The following is a 20,658-nucleotide window of genomic DNA, read 5'->3' on the forward strand; positions in this document are numbered from 1 at the left end:
TTTTTTTTTTTTTTTTTTTTTTTTTTTTTTTTTTGAGATAGGATCTCATTGTGTAGTGAAGGGTTGCCATGGACTCACTATGTAGCCCAGGCTAACCTCAAACTCACAGTGATCCTCCTGCCTCTGCCTCCTGAGTGCTGGGATATGCCTGGCTTTCTCCTATGTTTTCTTTGTTCCTCTTTGCAATATTATTTTGCCTAGCTGGTGTCTGCTGAGATTCCATATGAAATTTTTGATGGATTTTTCTATTTCTGCAAAAAAAGAAATCACTGGGATTTTGATGGAAACTGTAATGAATACAGGAACTATAATGAACTATAATGGGTAGTATGGCTATCTTGACAATACTCTCTATTAATCCATAAACACAGGATGTCTTTCCATTTATTTGTGTCTTCTTTAAACTCTTTCAGGAAAGGTTTATAATTTTCAATGTAAAACTCTTCTACTCCTTGGTTGAACTTATTTCTGAGTGTTCTTTTTGTTGATACTTTTTTGTTTTGTTTTTTTACTGGGGATTGAACTCAGGACTTTGCGCTTGCAAGGCAGGTGGTGAAACCACTGACCCAGCTTGTTGCTACTGTCAACAGAACTATTTTCTTAATTTCCTTTTTCAATTGTTAGTATATAGAAATGCAACTGATTTTTGTGGATTTTATATCCCACAACTTACCTGAATTCTGTTCCTTTTCGTGTGTGTGTGTGTGTGTGTGTGTGTGTGTGTGTGTGTGTGTAATCTTTAGGGTTTTCAGCATGTAAGATAATGTCATCTTCTTTTCAAAGCTTCCTTTTCAATACAGATGCCTTTATTTCTTTTTCTTGCCTAATTATTCTGGCTAGGATTTCAATACAGTGATGACAGAAGTAGCAAAAGTGGGCGTCTTCCTTTTGTCTTGATCTTAAAGCAAAACTTTCGATTTTCACCACCAATTATGTTAGGTATGATTTTCTCACAGGTGGCCTTTATTATATTGAGGTAGTTTCCTTTTCTTTTCAGTTTATTGAGTGTATTGTGTTATTCAAGAATTTTGTCAAATGTTTTTTCTTCATCATTTTTAATGATCATGTGCTTTTCCCTTTTCAGTCCATTTTTTAACTATCCTTATATTCCAGGATTGAGTCCCACTTGGTTATGATGTACAATACCTTTAACATGCAGTTAAATTGTTTGCTAGTATTTTGCTGAGGACTTCTGCATCAACTATCACAGATACTGGTCTGTAGGTGTTTTGTTTTTGCTTTGTTGTTGTTGTTGGTGGTGTTTTCTTTTGTTTGTGGTATCTTTCTCTGACTTGGTATCAGGATAATTTTACCTCTTTATAAGCTCCAGAAGAATATGGATGGGTATCATTTAGATGTTTGGTAGAATTCACTAGAAAGCCATCTGGTCCTGGGCTTTTTCTTTCCCTTTTGATTGCTGATTCAATCTCTTTACTAATTATAAATGTAATCAGATTTTCTGTTTCTTCATGATTTAGTCTTGGTAGATTGTGTTTCTTTGAATTTACTCATTTCATCAAGGCCTACAATAGTTCATAATACTCTTCCATGATCTTTAAAGTTGGTTTAAAGTTTCTGATTTTAGTTGAGCTTAATTAAAGCTATTTCAAGTCTGGCCTATGGGTTTCTCTATAGAGTGAGAATGTACCTAACTTGATAGGTAAAATAGACTAGCCTACCCTTATCAAATGTAAAGTTTCAGCTAATCACAAGTAGCCAACTGTTAAAACCATTAAGACAGGTGGTAAGTTGTAGCCAATTGCATCGCCTTCTATACTTCTGTTTTCTGTGTGTCATTTCCTTTTTTCTGGTTATGAATATAACAGTGGTAGTGTGGGCGTTCTGAATCATTTTGGCCCAGACTGCTACCCTATTCTAGAATCACAAATAAATCCAACTTGTTTTTCAACAGCTCCCTCCCACCAGGGCCTTGTACAAGCTAGGTAAGAGCTGTACTGCTCAGCTTCCTGCTCATCCCTCCCTTTTTTCTTGAAATAACCTAGCTAAATATCTCTCAGTTTTACTGACATTTTTTTCAACAGAAACAAACCTCTGTGGTTTTGATTTTTCTCTTGGCCTCATTTGTGACTACACAAACACCCTGGCTGGCACATGTGATTATTTGCAAGGCTTTAAGAGCACAGATGACAGTTCTTCATCTAATTCTGGTGTGATAATTCCAAATTTTAAAAACTCCCCAAGAATTACAGTAAATCCTAACTTTACATTTAAATCTATAGCAATATTATAGAACTCATGTAACAAAATTACATTTTCAAGCTTCATTTTAAAAAAGCATTTAATAATTTCACTGACATTCCATTCAGAAAATTCATTTCTAAATAACATTAAATTCCAAAGATGACTGAACAGTCTGATGTCAACTGTCTCAGTGCCAATTACCATTCATGAAAGAGTAAGCCACATCTACAAGAAAGCTACATGCCTGAGCATCACTGGCTTTCAAAAACTGGACCAAAATATGCCACTAAAATAATTATATTTTCCTAACTTGCAAAAATACTTAATGGATATCAATTTTAACTCCTTAATAACTGTTATGCTACAATAAGCATCAAAAAATATATACTGTCTACTGTACTAACTACTGACAGAGAAGTAAATAACTCATTAACTATTTTAGTAGAAAATCCGTAACAGCCAACCATATTTTATTAAACAGGCATTTTTCCTACAACTGTCATCATGGTTACGTAGTATATGGTACTAAAAAATTTCCTCCAGAATAGTGTTCTCAATTCATATAATACTGGACTATGTCATTAATTTCATAGCATTAATTATAAAGCATCATGATTTCCAGTAGTTCTGACAACTAGAACTACTAAAACATACTATATTTAAATTACTATAAAGCACAGTATTTTAAAGCTTTTAAGAAGAGTGATTTAAAAATGTCATCAGTAAGAGTACTGCATGAGAAAACAAAATTAAACAAAAACAAGGCTTAACTTTCTAACCAAAAACAAGATGCCCAGTTAATTCCTCTCCCATGAAATCACCCTAACTAAAATCAAGCTTTAAGATTTTTACTATTATTATTAGAACCAACCAAAGCATTTTTTCTGCTATATGATTATTTTACAAATTGGGCTTTTTCAATAAATAAAACAAAATAAACAATTTTTTTGATTTCAAAAGATTAAGAACTAGGTTTCTCCAAAACATCAAATTCTTTCCTACTTCGGGGCACCCATATTAACTATTTCTAATGCTTGGTGTGTAGTCAAATTGCCTTTTTACCTGCCATGGAAACAGTGTTTCACTATTTCCATCAAAACTAGAATCAAGAATATTTCTACTGTTAGGTAACAGGACTCACACCCATTTTCCCCAAAAATGTAAGCCCTTATCCTTATGCAGAAATAGACAATAGGTATCTTTTTCGATAGTAAACATTACTGAGCATTACCTATTAAGATGGAATTATATATTACTGTACATGCATATAATAGAATTCTCAGGCTGGGGACTTAGCTCAGTGGGGCCACCGCCTGCCTCACAAGCGCAAGGTCCCAAGTTTGATGCCAGGTATCAAAAAATAAAAATAATTTTTTAAAAAAGAATTCTCTACAGCAATGAAACTGAGTAACAGCTGCATGATAAACATGAATTTCACAAAAATAAAGCTGATCAAGGAATTCACAAAGACTGCAAACAATATAATCCACCTCAAGTGAAGTTCTCTAAAAACGGAAACAAGCCAGGCATGGTAGCACATGCCTATAGTCTCAATATTCGCTTGGCTGAGACAGGACTACTGAGAGTACAAAGCCAGCCTGGGCAACATAGTGAGTTTAAGGCCAGCCTGAACTACAAGATGAGACCCTGTCACTAAATAAATAAATAAACTATATATAAACTAAAACAAATTATAATGATGTAAAGATACAATTTTTAAAAGATAAAAACAAAAGAAAGGTGATGCAATCATCTTAAAATCAAGACAGTGAATATATGAAGAAAGGCAAGTATGACCAGGCAAACAGCACTGCTAGGACGAAAGCAATATTCTATTCCTTGATCCAGACTCCTGTGAGATGGAACTTTCCTTTATAACTATTCCTTAAACTTATACAAATGTTTTATGCATTTCTTATATCTATGATGTCGTCATTTTCTAAAGAAAAATATTTAAGAAAAATTCAATCAGTCAGGGTTTTGTTCTGTTTTCATGACTACCTGGAAATGTCTTGGAAATCTGCCAAACAGAATTCCACCAAGATCAGGAGGCTGAGGCAGGAGAATGTGGGCGCGGAGGGGCCTTGGTTTTCTGGAAGGGGGTGGCAGGGAAACCAGCTCCGCAGCAGGGACACAGCAGTACGCGGAGAGGACTCGGTGCGGAGCCTGGGTCTGCTCCGCAGCACGGGAAAAAAAAAAAAAAAAAAAAAAAAAAAAAAAAAAAAAAAAACAAAAAAAAAAGTACTCCAGATAATTATCACCAAGGAAGTTTGAAAAACAGCTTTTACTCCAGGTTATTACAAATCACCTGAGGCCTCAGATTAAAATAAATATTCCCAAGTCACTCCCCTGGAAAGCCTATAATCTGATTTTTTAAACATCCTTTAGTTAATATTTATGATCAAGTCAAATTTGGAAAACAGGGCCTGGGATTTAGCTCAGTGGCTATGCCACCTGCCTTGCAAACGCAAGGTCCCTGGTACCAAAAAAAAAAAAAAAATTTGGAAAACATTGTTCTCAACCAAAGATTAGTAAATAGCATACCAAGTCATTACTTCTAAACTTTGTACAAGTCAATGGGCAGTGAGAGTGAAAAACTAAAGAAGGAGGAAAAAAAAAGAAAGAAGATTCCTAACAAAAACATACTTCATAATTCTTTAAAAACCACTATTGTCATCAGGGCCACAGATTGCCAGTCCCAGCAATTAGCCACATGGCAAATAAGAAAAAGACAATTGACAAAGAAATTGCTTTCATGGCTATCAGAATGTTAAGCGCTGTTGAAGCAAACATGGTTTTATTGGTTACCGAGAACGTCCTGCCCAGTTCACTTTAAAGCATCAATCTCCTGATTCAGAATGGTTCACTTTCTGATGTTTCACACAAATGTCACCATCACCGCAATAACCCAACACTGCTAGAAAACCTGCTTTTGTATCAGGCACTGCATTAAGCATCTGATGTGAATGTTTTCCCTTCCTACTCCTTAAAACAGTGGCTGAAGTGCAACAAAACATTGCAAGGAAAAATAATTTGTACTGTCATTCTGTTTCCCTATTTAAAAGAGGGCTCGATTTCTATATATGAATACTAAAGTCTAAATGACTAAATGAACCAAATCCTTTATTCATCATCTCCATACCCCATTCCTCATTCTTAATTTATGTACAGTTCCTGGAAAAAAAAAAAAGCTGAGCATTGCCATGACCCATAAAAATGTGGGTGTATATGCATAAAATTAGGTCTATTATGTAATAATAGAATAAGAACTTTTTTTTAAATTCAGCATTTAAAAAAAGGAGTAGAGAGCACCAGATCAAGGTTATGCCATTAATTACCACTGACTACAACCACTGTTTCTTTAAAACATCACTCCATGGCACTATTTTTGGCTCTTTTCTATTCACTACTTTCTCCCTGGCTAAGTATTCATAACTTGTCTGTGTATATACCATGCCTAACTCCTCTTGACTTTCTCTGCTGCTTTTATTTACCAAAATACTAATTGTTTTCTATCATACTATAATTTTAATTGTTATGACTATTGTTTAGTGTCTATATTTGCCACAATAACATGTATTCCTCAAAAACACAGATCTTTGTTTTACGAACATATAAACAGCTCCAGGCCTGTTTTAAGAGTTTTAGGTTTTAGAGTGAATACACACAGTCTCTCAATAATAGCTTTTATGGAAGCTCTGAATATAGTTGTCAGTTAACTAAGTTAAAAAAATTAAGACTAACATTAAATGTTTTATGCAGGGCTGAGGATGTTGCGCTGTAGCAGAATACTTACCTAGCATGTGTAAAGACCTGGGTTTTCCCCTCACTAAAAAAGTTTTCCATTAAAGACTAGCATAGTGGTACATTCCCATAGCTCTAGCTACTCAGGAAGCTGAGGCAGAACAATCATGTAGGCCAGAAATTCAAGGCCAGAAATCCAACTCTCCTCAGTTTGACCATTTGGGGCTCAGTTAAGCTCACTTCTGTCTCTTTTTTGACATGATTCCACCACTCTTCAATATTTTATTCTATGGCACAAGATTTCCCAGTCCCATCTTGCACTTTTCTTTTCCTAGCCGTCAAATTACCCCTCTCTCCAAGAAGAATATTTTGGCTTGTAGGAATCTTACAGTAAAGTATTTGGAGGTTAAAGAACACCAGGACAACAATTTACTCTTTAAATGTCTCAGAAAAAAATATCTGCACTATTTTTAACTGATTTTTTTAGATCATCATTTTGTTTTAATTATAAAATGTCTTCCAACATTTAAAATAAATTATTTATTTGAGTCTTATCTAAGTATTGGAGATGAATGAAAATTTGTCAAATAAAAAAGTTACTGCTGTTTCTCTCAGAAACAGACAAACTGAATATAGCTTTCAAAATTTAATTGCAATGATTTTTTTTTTTGGTACTGGGGATTGAACTCCAGTCCTTGCCCTTGCAAGGCAGGCCACCGAACCGCTGAGCTAAATCCTTGGCTCCTAGTTGCAATGATTTTAAGAAGACCTATAATATCAGGATTGGAGTTCTGATTACTTCACTAACTTAATGCTATTTTAAGAAGCCTCTTCTATATTATTATGTTGCTATCTAATAAAATTTTTATGATTTTTTAATACTGAAAATAATGCTCATTGGAAGGTATATAGTAAATATTGATTATTCATAATTTTAACATTTATGCACGTCTTTGTCCTTGTGAGTTACATTTTATTCTCACAGATTCTACTGTATCTTTGCTGGATCTCCCTTTAGCTCTCCTTCCACTTAGCCCCCTATAATGGCCCAGTTCACCCAATACACCAGGCCCTACACATACATCTTAATGTATTGCCATAATCTCTTTCAAAATCTAAACCCTTTTCTATATAACTCACATCATTCACAATGATTCTGCTCCCCTGAGTTTTGTCCATGCACATTTTACATCATTTGTATCATACATTATAATTTATATGCTTTTTTTAAACTTGAGGAGTATCAAACATTTTTCCTTGTCATTGAAATTCTTGGCACCATGTTAATAATTACATAGTACTGAATTGTTTGACTAAATCATGACTTTGTCTATTCTCTTACTATACAATAATAATTAACTATTGCAACTATGAATAGTTCCATAATAAATACAAGTCTCTTTCATTATCTTCTTAGGAGAAATTCCTGGGTATGAAATCACAATACCAAAGGAGCTTTTTTGTTTTGTTTTGTTTTTTTGAGACAGGGTCTCACTATGTAGTTGAGACTGACCTGGAACTCACTATGTAGCCCAGGCTGGTCTAGAATTCACAGCGATCCTCCTGCCTCAACCTCCCGAGTGCTGGGATTACAGGCGTGTGCCACCACGCCCGGCCCCAAAGAAGCATTTTAAGGCTTTATACATAATCACCAAATTGTTTTCCAGAAAGACTGTTCCTGTTTATATTTCCACATGTGTGATTTTCATTGCACTGATTATCCTTTTCTCATCTTTATTGGTGTTAGGTGAAGTTGCAAAGAAAAATGGCTATTGCTTATCACGTGCTTATTCTACTATACTTATAAGTACTTAATACATGTTATTTCTTTCTTATTCACAGCTGTGCAGACTCCACTGGCTTTTCATAAAAATAACTAAGACCTAGATCAATAAAGTGCTTCCAAGAGTGTTTAAAATATATCAAGCACGTTTAACTATTTGCTCTTATTTTAAAGTAACTTGCCTTATAATACCACTTAAGTAGTGGAAGTACAATTTAAAAAATAAAAAGGTCTGTGTCATGAGATCCCACCCTTCCCAGATCAAGTACTGTACAAATTTGTACTTCGTTAATTACTTACAAGGTTGTTCACATCTATGATAATGAAACGTTAAGGCTAAATATTTGAAACCTTACTTAATTCAAAGAAAACTAGGAAAAGTAAATAATGATCATTTATAGGTTCAAATCAGCTTCTGCTCCTATCTTCTCTTTATTATTCATGGACATCTGAATCAGACTCTGTGATAGTATTGTTCATCCCTAAATCTTTCTCCATAACTTCAAAACTTAATCACAAAAGAATAAATACAATTTTCAAGTATGAATCAGAACCTTTCTCCAAGTTTAAAGAAAAAATGTAGGCCAGGGATTTAGGTCAGTGGTGCCACTGCCTGCCTCAAAAGTGCAAGGTCCCAAGTTTGATCCCCTGTACCCCCCCCCAAAAAAAAAAGAAAGAAAGAAAGAAAAGAACATTACCTATCTTCTTTTATGATATATTATGTAACATAACGTGACACGGATAATAAGATCATCATTCAACAGTATATTAAAAGGACACCTTAGAACGCTTCATAGTCAGGAAATTGTAAAATATACACATTGAACTAGTTAGTATTTCACTTTCTACAGGTTTGTTTGTTTGTTTGTTTGTTTTGACAGGATATTCCTGACTGAACTCACTGGGCTGGGATTGCAAGTGTATGCCACCACACCTGGCTCTGTTGTATTTTTCTAATATGAACAACTCAAAAAAAAAAAACGGAGGGGAAAACTTCCATTTATAATATCATCCAGAAAAAATTTAACAAAGGAAGGGAAAGACTTGTATATTGAAAACTAAAAGTCACAAAAACACTGCTGAAAGAAATCAAACACTTAGCCACATATTAGAAGACAATATTGTTAACTTGTTAATATTATTAAGACCTAATATTGTTAAGCACCCTTACAGATTCATCTAATACCTACCAAATTCCAATGGCTATTAATGGAGAAATGGAAAAGTCAATCCTCAAATTCATACAAAATTACAAGGGCACTTAAATAAGTAAAACAATAAACAATTTTTAAAATGGTGAATAGAGCTGAAGAACTCATCTTTTTTTTTTTTTGAGCCAGGTTCTCACTACATAGCTCAGGCTGTCCTTGAACTCACTATGCAGCCCAGGCTGGCCTTGAATTTAAGGTGATCCTCCTGCCTCAGCCTCCAGAGTGCTGATAGTAGAAACATGCACCAACAAACCAATCGAATTTACATTTCTTAATCTAAGAATTTCCTTACTACAAAGATACAATAATCAAGATAGTGTGGCACTGCCATAAAGACTGATAACAAGAAATTTTTTTTTAAAGACTGATAAGTAGGAGTAGACTTGAGAGTCATATATCTATGGCCAACTGGTTTTCAATAAAGCTGCCAAGACAGAATAGTCTCTAACAAGAATACTAGGACCAACCGGATATTCACATACAAGACAATAAGCTGTAACCCTAGCTTAGACCACACAAAATTGTGGTTCAGTGACCTAAACATAATAAGTAAAATTAGAAAACTTGGGAAAAAAAGAGTTAAATCTTCATGGCCTTGGACTTAGCAATGAATTCTCAGATATAACACCAAAATCATGAATAAAATAAATAAATTAATAAATGTAATAATAAATATAAATAATAAATAATAGACTTCATCAAAATTATAAATTTTTATGCATCAAAAGACACTAACAAGAAGGTAAAAGGGCCAGGAATGTAGCTCAGTGACACTGCCCCTGCCTCACAAGCACAGCATAGTCCTGAGTTTAATCCCCGGTACCAGAAAAATTTTTTTAAAAAAAAATAAATAAATAAATAAATAAATAAATAAATATCCTAAGAAGGTTAAAAAAAAACAAGTTATGAAATAATAGAAAACATAAACATCTGCTCAGGCTCTAGTATCTAAACTACATAAAAATACTTGAGACTCAATAACAAAAAGACAAACCACACAATTTTAAAATGGGGCAAAGAACTTGAATAGCTATTTTCTCAAAAAAGATATACAGGACCAGGGATTTAGCTCAGTGGTGCCGCCACCTGCCTCACAAGCGCAAAGATCAGAGTTCGATCCCCGGTACCGGAAAAAAAAAAAGACATATAACCAGCAAGTACATGAAAAGACTCAGTAACATGTCATGGAAATGAAAATCTAAACCAGACAGCTATCACTTCATAGCCACAAAGATGGCAATAGTAATTTTTTTAAAAAATAGAAAGTAATAAGTGTTGGTAAAGATGTGAGGAAATTAAAACTCTCACATAATTCCAAGTGAATATAAAATGAGTTAGCCCCTGTGGAAAATAGCTTAGCAGGTTCTCAAAATCCTAAAATAGAGTATCTTACAGCAATTGTACTTCAGTATATACCCAAAATAACTGAAAACAGGTACAGTGTTAGTTACTTTTCTCTTGTTGCTGAGACAGAATATCCGACACCCAAAGTTGGAGAGGAAGGGGTTTTATCTGGCTTATAGTGTGTAGAGGTTTCAGTCCATAATCAGCTGGCGCCAAGGCTGGGATGGCAAACAGGCACAGCAGAGGAGAAACACTGAGGTGTGTGCAGGGTAGCAAAGGTACCAAGAGCCTTCACAGCATCTCCCTGCCCCTTCTACTTTAGACTCCTCAGGGTGGGCAACCTTAATCTTAGCACCCTTGAGCCTAGCAGTGCATCATGAATCAATTTCAGTTTCACACACTCTAGATCATGTGACCATATGAGGCTTTGGGGGACATCTAGACCCAAATCATATTAGGTACTCAAGCCAAGTATTGCATAAGAATGCTTATAGCAATGCTATTCACAATAGCAAAAAGGTGGAAACCACCTAAACACCCATTAATGGATGAATGGATAAACAAACAAGTATACATATTCTATTATTATTTAGTTATAAAAGGGAAAGAAGCACTGATACCCACTACAACATGAGTGAACCCTGAAAACATTTTACCAAGTGAAAGAAACCAGGCAGTAAAGGTCATATACTGTATGATTCCATTTATATGAAATACCCAGAATAGCCGGGCATGGTGGCGCAAGCCTATAATCCCAGCACTGAGGAAGCTGAGGCAAGAGGATCCCTGTGAGTTCAAGACCAGCCTGAGCTACATAGTAAGTTCCAGGGCAGTCTCAACTACATAGTGAGACCCTGTCTCCAAAAACAAAACAAAACAAAAAAAAGCAATATTTGTAATTTCTGTCGAACAAATGCATAAATTACAAAATTTTTCCTTTCTGAAGATCAAATATGTGAATTACAAAAACACATGATTTAGATAAATTATTCTTCAATTTTTAGTTATGTGTTTTATATCTAAGTAAAGAAGTTCAACTCCTATTTTCTCTCTGATAACTTCACTCAAAAATATTCCTCTATCACTAGCTCCTTCTGGGATTATTTCCCAGTGAAAACTCATTTCCTCTGTAAAGTTTAACGAGTATCTTGATCATCTGAAACTGAACCTGACTAGAGTCACAGTCAATCAGTTAAAACTTCACCAAATTTCTAACTCCTTAGAAATAAATCTAATTTTTATAGCTGACCAGAAGTTCTCTTATATCAATGAGCAAATACATTTTCTGTTTTGTGTAACTCTCTGCTAGCAAAATAATAAGAGATAAACAACTGTGGTGTACACTCTGAAGTATGAGTAATTATCCATGGCTTACACCTAAAATACTATGGTTTATCTTCCACTACCTAATAGCAAAGAATGAAACTATGTATTTTGCCCTGTTTCTAAAAATTATTCCTATTTTTAAAAATTATGCCTATAATCCCAGCACTACAGAAGGCTGAGGATAGAAGATTGTAAATTGGAGCCCAGCCAGCGTAACTTAGCAAGACCCTATCCCAAAATAAGTAAATAAAAAGGACTGGAGATGTAGCTCAACGCTAAGGCTCTGGGTTCAAGCCCTAGTGCCAGGAAGAAAAAAATATATACAAAGCAGTCTTTTTAGTAAACAGCATCAAACATAACTCTACTTTTGTATAATTTTTTAAACATCTAAGTTTATTAATAAAGTGTAAAGTTAATGTTTATTCACTAGAAGTTCAGAATAGCTCTAGTTTATCTATATTCCTAAGTGAAACCTTAGCACAACAGTTCTAAGAAATCTTAAAAGTGGATTTTTTTTTAAATTGGAAAAATCTAACTACCTCATTTACAGATGAGGAAATGAGGAGATGAGGTTACTTATGCAAAATAACCTAGTTTAGTAGTAGGCAGGCTGGGTAACACCCAGATTCCCTAATATTAATGCTCTGAACAATATAACATTATTCCCATTCCAACTTCATAGACTAGCAAGTAATGCAATTCATAGCACCCTTCACTTTTTCTCTACCCTCAATTTAGTGAGTACACAGATCCTTATCACTTGCTGCATTTAAGATTTCTTCAAGATCTAGCCCTTGCCATAACCTAACTTCGTCCTCCACATCACAAACATTTAATATGTATCTATAGTAGCTGAGCAAATGATTTTGAAGGTTTTTCTATTAATCAATCTGGGGTGATACAGAGGAAATAATATAAATAAATCTGAAGCCATCAGAACAATATAACATTCAACATATGATTCCTATTTTTTTTTTTTTTTTTGGTACCAGGGATTGAATTTAGGACCTTGCACTTGTGAGGTAGGCAGCAGAACCACTGAGCTAAATCCCTGGCCCTACATTCAACATATGTATAGTGCATAGCAGTATACAAAAATAAGTCATTCCAATGAGAGTAAGGGGGAAAGGGGGAGATGAATATGAATAAGGAAAACAGTTCCTGCCTTCCAAGTGCTCCGTGCAATTAGTTACAATCTGGTATCTGCTCCTATTAATTGCTTAGTATGACTTTCTAAATAACAGAACACCTAATAACTTTCTACAATGAAAGCATGCCTTATTTCTTCCTCTAGATGATAAACTCCAGTGTCTCTTCAGTTCACTGATATACCATAAGTGCCTAAAACAGTGCCCCAACAGGTAAGGTACTTAATAAATATTTAGGGGGTGAATTAATGCTACCCATTAAGTAGCACGATCCAAGTAATGTTTCCAATTATGGTACTACAGAATACATAAACGTTTTCTTGTTCAGCTTATGTTAAATACAGCATTTTGTTTGACTGGCCAGTTATTCAGGCCTAAAGTGATAAAGAACTAAAAATAACTCAAAAGTAAATAGATTTTGCTGCTTAATTTAATATCAGGTCCTATACAATTGCATAAAACCCTAGAATATCTTCCAAGAAAAGAAACCTACAGGCCTTTCTCCTTAGTCCTGAGTCCCTTTTCAAGTATCAACGGTGTCCAGCTGTTTTTCTTTCTTTCTTACGTCCTAGGATCCTGTGTTGGTACGCATTTGTTAAGATAATGATGATAACAAAAACATTTCAACTACTAGCTATCCCATTCCTGGCATTTTTTTCACGTATTAATTATAACTTTCGAAACAATTCTCAAAACTGGTATTATCATTATCATTTCACAAAAGAATCTCTACTCTTCCCACCATGCCATGTACCCTCTCCTTTTATCCCACAGTCTTATCTATAACGGGAATACAGTTTTTCCTGGTATGTACCCGCCCAATGTTACCCCCATACAATCTCACGCACTCTGATTTTAAAGGTCTTGCTATTAATCAATTCAGGGTAACAAACAGATTAAAAAAATAAATCTGGACATATTACAAGAGTTCAACATCTAATATATGTTTACAAATGCCTGGCAGTACAGAAAAATCAGAGCACCTTTCAAAGTTCACAGTAACTGGGGATTAAAATTCATAGCTAGGGCCAGGCGTGGTGGCTCACGCCTGTAATCCCAGCACTCAGGAGGCTGAGGTGGGAGGATCGCTATGAGTTCGAGACCAGCCTGGACTGCACAGTGAATTCCAGTTCAGTCTCAACTACACAGTGAGATAAAAAAAAAAAAAAAAAAAAAAAAAAGTTCATAGCTAGGTGGGGGATGTAGTTCATTAGAACTGCACTTGCCTAGGTCCCAGGCTTGAATCCCAGCACGTTTCTTCCCAAGAGTAAATATTTCTATCCTCCAATTTACCATTTCTTTTGAAACAATAAATGGGAGCCTGGTAGGTTTACACAATTTTCCCTCCCCACTATCATCCCCCGCATCCTCTATTCCCTCATATGGGTGTCCTATTTCCCCAGGACAAAATATACTACAGGCAAAAATAATGGTGCATCCTTACAAATAAAGGATTTTCAGTTCTGAGAAATTTCAGGAGTCACAGGGGTATGACTACTAGGCCATTTCCTCAGCGTGAGCGTATGGTCTCCTGCTTTTTGACAGAATCGCCAGAGCTTCCACTTTTCATTTTAACCTGCTAAACATCTGACTTCAACTCCAAAACTAAATTTTCCCTCATCCTCTCCTCTCCTAAATCCCCTACCACCAAACCTGTCCATCGTGTATCCAGACTTCTGTAAGAGCATCACCATCCTCCAGAAAATTTGTCTTCAGCCTGTACTCATGTCAGTTCCCAATGTCCCTGTCAATGTAATCTGTACATCTCATTACAATCATCACATCTTTTCTCGACTGTTATAACTAAACCCCATAGAACTCCTGTCTCTGGGCTTCTACTTGTTCACTCAACCTTTGTTCCTAGGCTAATGTTCATAAAAGAAGTTCTTCTCAACTAAAATCTTAGATGAAACACTTTGGCATTTAAGTAGCTCCATATCTCTACCAGCGTGCTCCTCAAACATACAACCTTGGCAAATGTACTCTGCTTTTCTTACCTGTGTTTTCTGTACCTTTCTCTACTTTTGCTTGGGCACTCTTCTTATGTGGAACTATCTTTCCTCTCCCATCTTCTACTTACTAACAGTCTTTCAAATGACCACATCTTCAATGAAAAGATAAAGGCTAAGGTATATCATGTACTGAACATATTCTGTATAGAGCTTTACAAATAATTCTAATCTCCAAACACTATGAGGAAATAGTTCACCGAGGAGGTGTTTACCCAAAGTCAAACAAGCAAAGTCATTAATGTGACCCAGCAAGTAAAGAATACAACATAGCCTAATAGTGCTCTGTATTTTTAAGTAAAATATGACACAAGAGGGATAGGCTTTATATAGTTATATAGTTAAGGCCTAGGTTTGAATTCCAACTACTCCACTAAATACCCGTGTGAACTCATCAAGCTATGTATGTGAGATGCCTTACCATCTACCACATTAACGACTGTGAGAATTATGAGATAATATAAAGTACTTAGAAATGTATTTGGTTCATGACAATGTTAGCTATTACTGATGTTCTGTTGTCATTTGTGTGCTGATGTATAAATTTTGACAATACCAATTATGCTGCCATTGTTCTCAAATCAATTTTATGCAGTATAAAAGCTGCGCAAAAGCTTAACACTATTATTTTTTATGCACCCAATCAATACCTACAAAACATAAATTTTTAAACTTGATTTATTATCATACTTTATTAAAAGAAATTCACTTGTCTACTAATTCTGTTTCCTTCCTTTTGAGAAAACTAACAATGCTTACCAAGTTTCTTCCCCTTTATATGTCATGTGAAACTCAATATGCAAACCATGTGGTAATAACATGTCAAAAGATACAAAACAGTACTGACTTAAACTCATTGTACCTTCTACATCTTAAAATGTTCAAAATTGTACTTTTTCGCCAGTTATCCCCTGGCTTCATATAGATATGTACATACAAATATGAACCAACTCAGAAATATACAAATCCCTGGATAACATAGGGGCTGTGAGAACTCCCTTGTCATTCTCCCTTACCCAAGAGCAGAGGCATGAGTCTGCTTTTTAAAAATTATTAATTTTGGCTATTCTTGCAACAAGCCTGCAGTTAGGTGATTTACCCACGAGATGAAAGTCAGGAAAAACTCAGTTTCCACTTTCTGAACTCTATGTAGCTCCAAAATTAGGGCTAATATAGCTTCTTGGCCTTTTGGCTAAGATCAAGTGCAAAATTGGGGCTACACGCTTCCTTGTTCTTTTAACTTGTTTATCAAGGTAATGGAAACTCCCCCCTAAAATGCCAACCATTTTTAGGTCACACTAATGTGAAATAAGCATACCATAATATATGACAAAACCAAATTCATTTTATACATCTCTATGACAAGAACCATAAAACAAAAAGTGCCTCGCTACCCAGCTTAACTCAGAGAAAAAAACCTACCCCTTTAATCATATTTCTAGCCCTACCCTCACTTTGCTAAATTAAGAGTCTTGAGAAAGTGATAAATCTATGTTACTTTGGAATGCAGAAAATATCAAGGGAAAGAAGCTGAATGCTAGTAACAACTTAGGGATCTCCAAAATGCTTGAAATAAATAACAAGAACAAGTGAGAATTTAACCCAAATCCCTCAGTATTAAACTTTCCAAATCAAGGTTTGTCTACATGATTTACATTACACGTGCAGACACTGAGCTAACTGACTTCAAACAAGACAGAAGTAAATAAGTACTACCTATATTTATGTTGTCATTCCTCACACAGAAATTCGAGCTGACAAGGACACAGAAGTTACCATTCTTTACACAGAAATGACTGCTTCTACACAACCACTTGGAAACCAAAAAGAAACAAAAAACTTTTGAGGCTTATCTATGCAACACACATATTTTATTTTGTTTAATCCTCACAAGTCTTTCCTTACAGATAAGATTACAGAATTTGTAAAATGGCACGGCTGACCCTAGCCTGACTCTCAAATTTGAGATCTATTATTTTGAAACATTTGTCTTTGCCATAATACATGATAACAAACTTTATATCTTCCTCTTGATACACATTTTTTTAAAAACCTGAAAAGCTCCATGAAATGAAATTTATTTTTATTCCATGAGACGTCCTGATAGTTTCTTTCTTTTTTTTAATGTTTACGTCAATGCATTGAGTTGATTCCAAAATCCATTTATGAATCCCTACACAGCACAGCACACTTAACTCCTTTATAACTAGCACAGTCCAATTTTGTTAACTTAACCAGGAGCTATCTCTCTAGCCATTCAAAATTGCCCTTAGGCGGGGGATTTAGCTCAGTGGCGCCGGTGCCTGCCTTGCAAACACAAGGTCCTGAGTTCGATCCCCAGTACCAAAAATAAACAAATAAGTAAATTAAAATTAAAATTAAAAAATAAAATCTGCCCTTAAAACAGATTAAACTTTGAAAGTCCCTCCTTAAATCCTGAATTGATTTGCTTCTTTACTGTAACTCCTTGGAGGCACACTCACTTTAAATTGTATCAAAAAGTGCACAAGTTCTCCTTGGAGAACCACACATCACGGTTGAAAGGAATGCATTAGTTTGCATGAGTTCTGCTGCATCACTGGCAGAGCCAGACAGGTTTGTGGCAAAAATAAAGGATCGCAGCAGCTGCCCACGGTGCTGAAATTGAGGAAGAAACGATAACATCAGGAATTTACTACCTCCAGATTAGGACGAAATAGAGGAATTCACCAAAAGCAGCCAGAGAGCATGCAGTGGCTGCCCCCAAAGTTGCGTGATTGCTTCTAGAATACCATCGTTTGGCGTCTGCCCACTCCCTCCCTGGGACAGAGTTCTTTCATCAATGCAGGTCAACCCAGTTCACCTCCTGGCAAAGGTGCTGACTTTAGGAGGGCACGGAGCTGGTATCTGAGCCCCTGCAGGGTCACGTCCCAGCCGGCAATCTGAGCTTTGAGAGGAAGAAAAATTGGGTGGGGTGAGAAAGGAAGTGACTGCTGTTTTTTACCCCCAGAGACGAAACAAACCCCACAACTAAAGTCAAGTGACTTGAACCGAGGACTCTGAAGCAAGTGCTGGACAAGAGAAAGCTTACAAACCATCTCCCCAGGCTCCCTCACATCTCAAAAAGAGAATGTGAGAAACGAAACATAACTCGGCAACTTCGGTCACATACAGACTGACGGAATGTGGGTGCGGGGGAGACTCGGTCATCAGAGAGCAGGGCATTTTGTTTCTTTGGCAAAAAAGCCTAATTCACTCCCCCTACCCTGGAGAGGAACACCACAGATCTCAGCTGTGGGGCCGACTCCGAGCTCCAGAGCCAGCGAGGGGGGTGTGTTCCCAGGCCCGGCCCCACGGGGACGACCCCTGCCCAGCCGCCGCGGAGCCTGACAGGCTCTTACCTGGAGGGCTGGGCCCCAAGACACAGGCTCGCCGGCCTCGGTGCAGCGGGAGAAGACCCTAGCCTGACTTCATGATTGAATATCCGCACCGACCCCCACAGCCCTAGTCTGAGGTAGGAGGACAACACGAAGTCAAAGCGGAAGTCCCACCCCCCGCGCCTCATTGGCCCCCACAAAAAGACAGAGACGACCCATTGGGCCGAGCCTTGCCTGTCAAGGCTCCTTCCCACTCTCACGCGGAGTCTTGCTGCTTGCCCCAGCCGGGCTGGGATATTTGCCCAGTTTACGAGTCTCGTTCTTGGCCGCGTGATCTGTCTTCCCTGGAAGGGACTGGAAGAGCAGGGTGGGGCGGCCTTCTGGAGAACTGGAGCGCAGCTCAGTGAGCTAATCTCAACAGGGCTGATTAGCAGCGAAGACTGGCTGTTGGGGCCCCGCCGCTGGTTTTGTGCCCCAGGAGCAGAAGACGTGGGTACCTTAGGATCAGGGACCTAAGGCCAGGACCAGTGGTCCTGATCGGGTCCGGTTGTTGGACCCAAATATCCCGAGACCCCGCTCGCTGAGCCTAGGTGGGCTTAATTCTGGGGCCCACTCGTCTCTTCTCTGCCGCACACTCACACCGCAGAGTAAGGCGGACTACAGAGGCAAAAGCAAGGTCCCCTCCCTTCTGTAGGGTTGAGATCCGGATGGGTGAGACCAAGGCGAACGCTGCTTCGAAAAGTCCTGGTCTCCAGGAGAGATGCAGCTGCCCCAGATGTGAAAGCCAATGCCCTAGGGCCCGACTCGTTATGATGCTGACATCAGCGCTCTGGGTTGGTTTGACACCCGCCATCCCCAGGGCTCAGCAAAAGTCAGACCTTATGATTCAGTCTCTTTCAAAACCCTTATCTCTTTTTGATGAACCAAAACCTATCCCCTATCGCTCTTCTGATCAGCAACCGTCTTCCCATTTATCCGAATCTTAAATCATGCTACTTTGAATTTTAAATCACCAATTGGATTAACCACACTGACGAATCAATTGCCAACTTGCCAGTTTAAAAAGTCAGTGTGGCTTAGTACCAAAAATGCAAGGTCCTGAACTAAAATGTCAGGAGGCATAAGTTCTGGCTCTACTATTGTACTCAGCTAAATTATAAACACAGAGAGGGATTGGGGCTGCCAGGAAGTCAGAAGAAAAAAAAAAAGATATCAAAGTTGTGGTTGGAAGCAAATCTGAAGAGAGCCAGGCCTTATGCTTCCCTGGAGATAAACAGCAACTTGAGATTATACTATAATCTGTTGTTCTGTTGTTTTGGGGGGAAAGGGGTTTTGTTTTGTTTTGTTTTTTGAGACAGTATCTTGATAGGTAGTACAGCCTGGCCTTGAACTCACTATGTAGCCCAGGCTGGCATCAAACTTGTGGTGCTCCTCCTGCCTCAGCCTCCCAAGTATGAGATTACAGGCGTGTACCACCCTGTCCTGCAAAAAAAAAAAAAAAAAAAAAAAAGCCTTTGTTCTTTCCAGGTACCCTTGCTACACAATTCATTTCCCTATTGTACCAATATCAGCTAATTATAATCCTACAGGTTGATTGTAGTTTGGCCCACATTATACCGTGCTGTAATTTTGCTGTATAAATTACTCCTGACAAGGAGCCCCTCCTATAAGTCCAGGAGTTTTTCATCTTCTCTTTATTTCCAGTAAAATTCTCCTAACTTCCTCCTTTCATCTTTTACTTAATTCCTTAATGTTGCGAGACGATGAACTTGAAACATCTGACATCTAATAAGTGTGGGGTTATTTTGTCCTTTTCACTACTTTTCCTTAAAAGTACTAAGTAGTTTTTCTGGGCTTCAGCTGTTTCAACATAATTTTTTTAAAACATGGAATTGTATTATAATATGGGATTTCAGAATACCATTAAACGTAGCTTTTAACTTTGCTTCTAGAGATCGGAGTAGATGGGACACAGGAATGAGAGAAAGACTCTCCCTATTGTTTCTCTTTTAGCATATGTGCTGCCAAAGCGAGCACATCCCATTGTTTCTCTTTTGTGTTGTTTAAAATTCGAATCTAGTCAAATAAAGTTCAAACACCATATAAAAAATTTTTTATTTTAATTTGAAAAATAATTTTTTCTCTGTCATCAAAAGTACTTTCATTTTCTGTGTATCATATGAATATATATTCTATGTATTCTTAAATTTTCTTTACGAATATTCAATACTTAAATATTGTATAGTTCTGCCTTTAAGAAATTCATAAATAAAAATCAGGATTGGCACCATTACTGTGAAGGCTATTATGACTAGTATAAATATACTATCTCTAAAAGTATTTTTAGTAAACTATCATAGATTGGTTTCTATATTACATTTTTTACATGGTGCCAAAAAGGTTTTTGTAAAAAGCCCTCATTTTACAGGTCAAAAAAAGACCACATAAAATCACTTCATTCCTTAAACAGAGCCACCCCTGAGTACAAATTTTGCCTCGGCTTTCAATCTGCTCTTCAGCTCATGATAGGTATAG

The 20,658-nt window shown here is 36.8% G+C and overlaps 1 protein-coding gene across 3 annotated transcripts in view; it reads right to left on the bottom strand.

Moving 5' to 3' along the window:
- Positions 1-18,297, bottom strand: part of Rnf13 (ring finger protein 13) — a 137,232-nt gene extending 118,935 nt beyond the window's left edge. For 2 of the 3 annotated variants that reach the window (XM_010625296.2, XM_019207641.2), the window contains exon 1: positions 18,148-18,297. The gene's annotated coding sequence lies outside the window, so the exon portion shown is untranslated. Of the gene's footprint in view, positions 1-17,445; positions 17,694-18,147 lie in introns of all 3 variants that reach the window. The other variant, XM_019207640.2, reaches the window with a different exon arrangement.
- Between the last annotated feature and the right edge of the window lie 2,361 nt (positions 18,298-20,658).

The sequence above is a fragment of the Fukomys damarensis genome, unplaced genomic scaffold, assembly GCF_012274545.1.
Source record: "Fukomys damarensis isolate Sample0158 unplaced genomic scaffold, DMR_v1.0_HiC HiC_scaffold_37, whole genome shotgun sequence".
Lineage (NCBI taxonomy): Eukaryota > Metazoa > Chordata > Mammalia > Rodentia > Bathyergidae > Fukomys > Fukomys damarensis.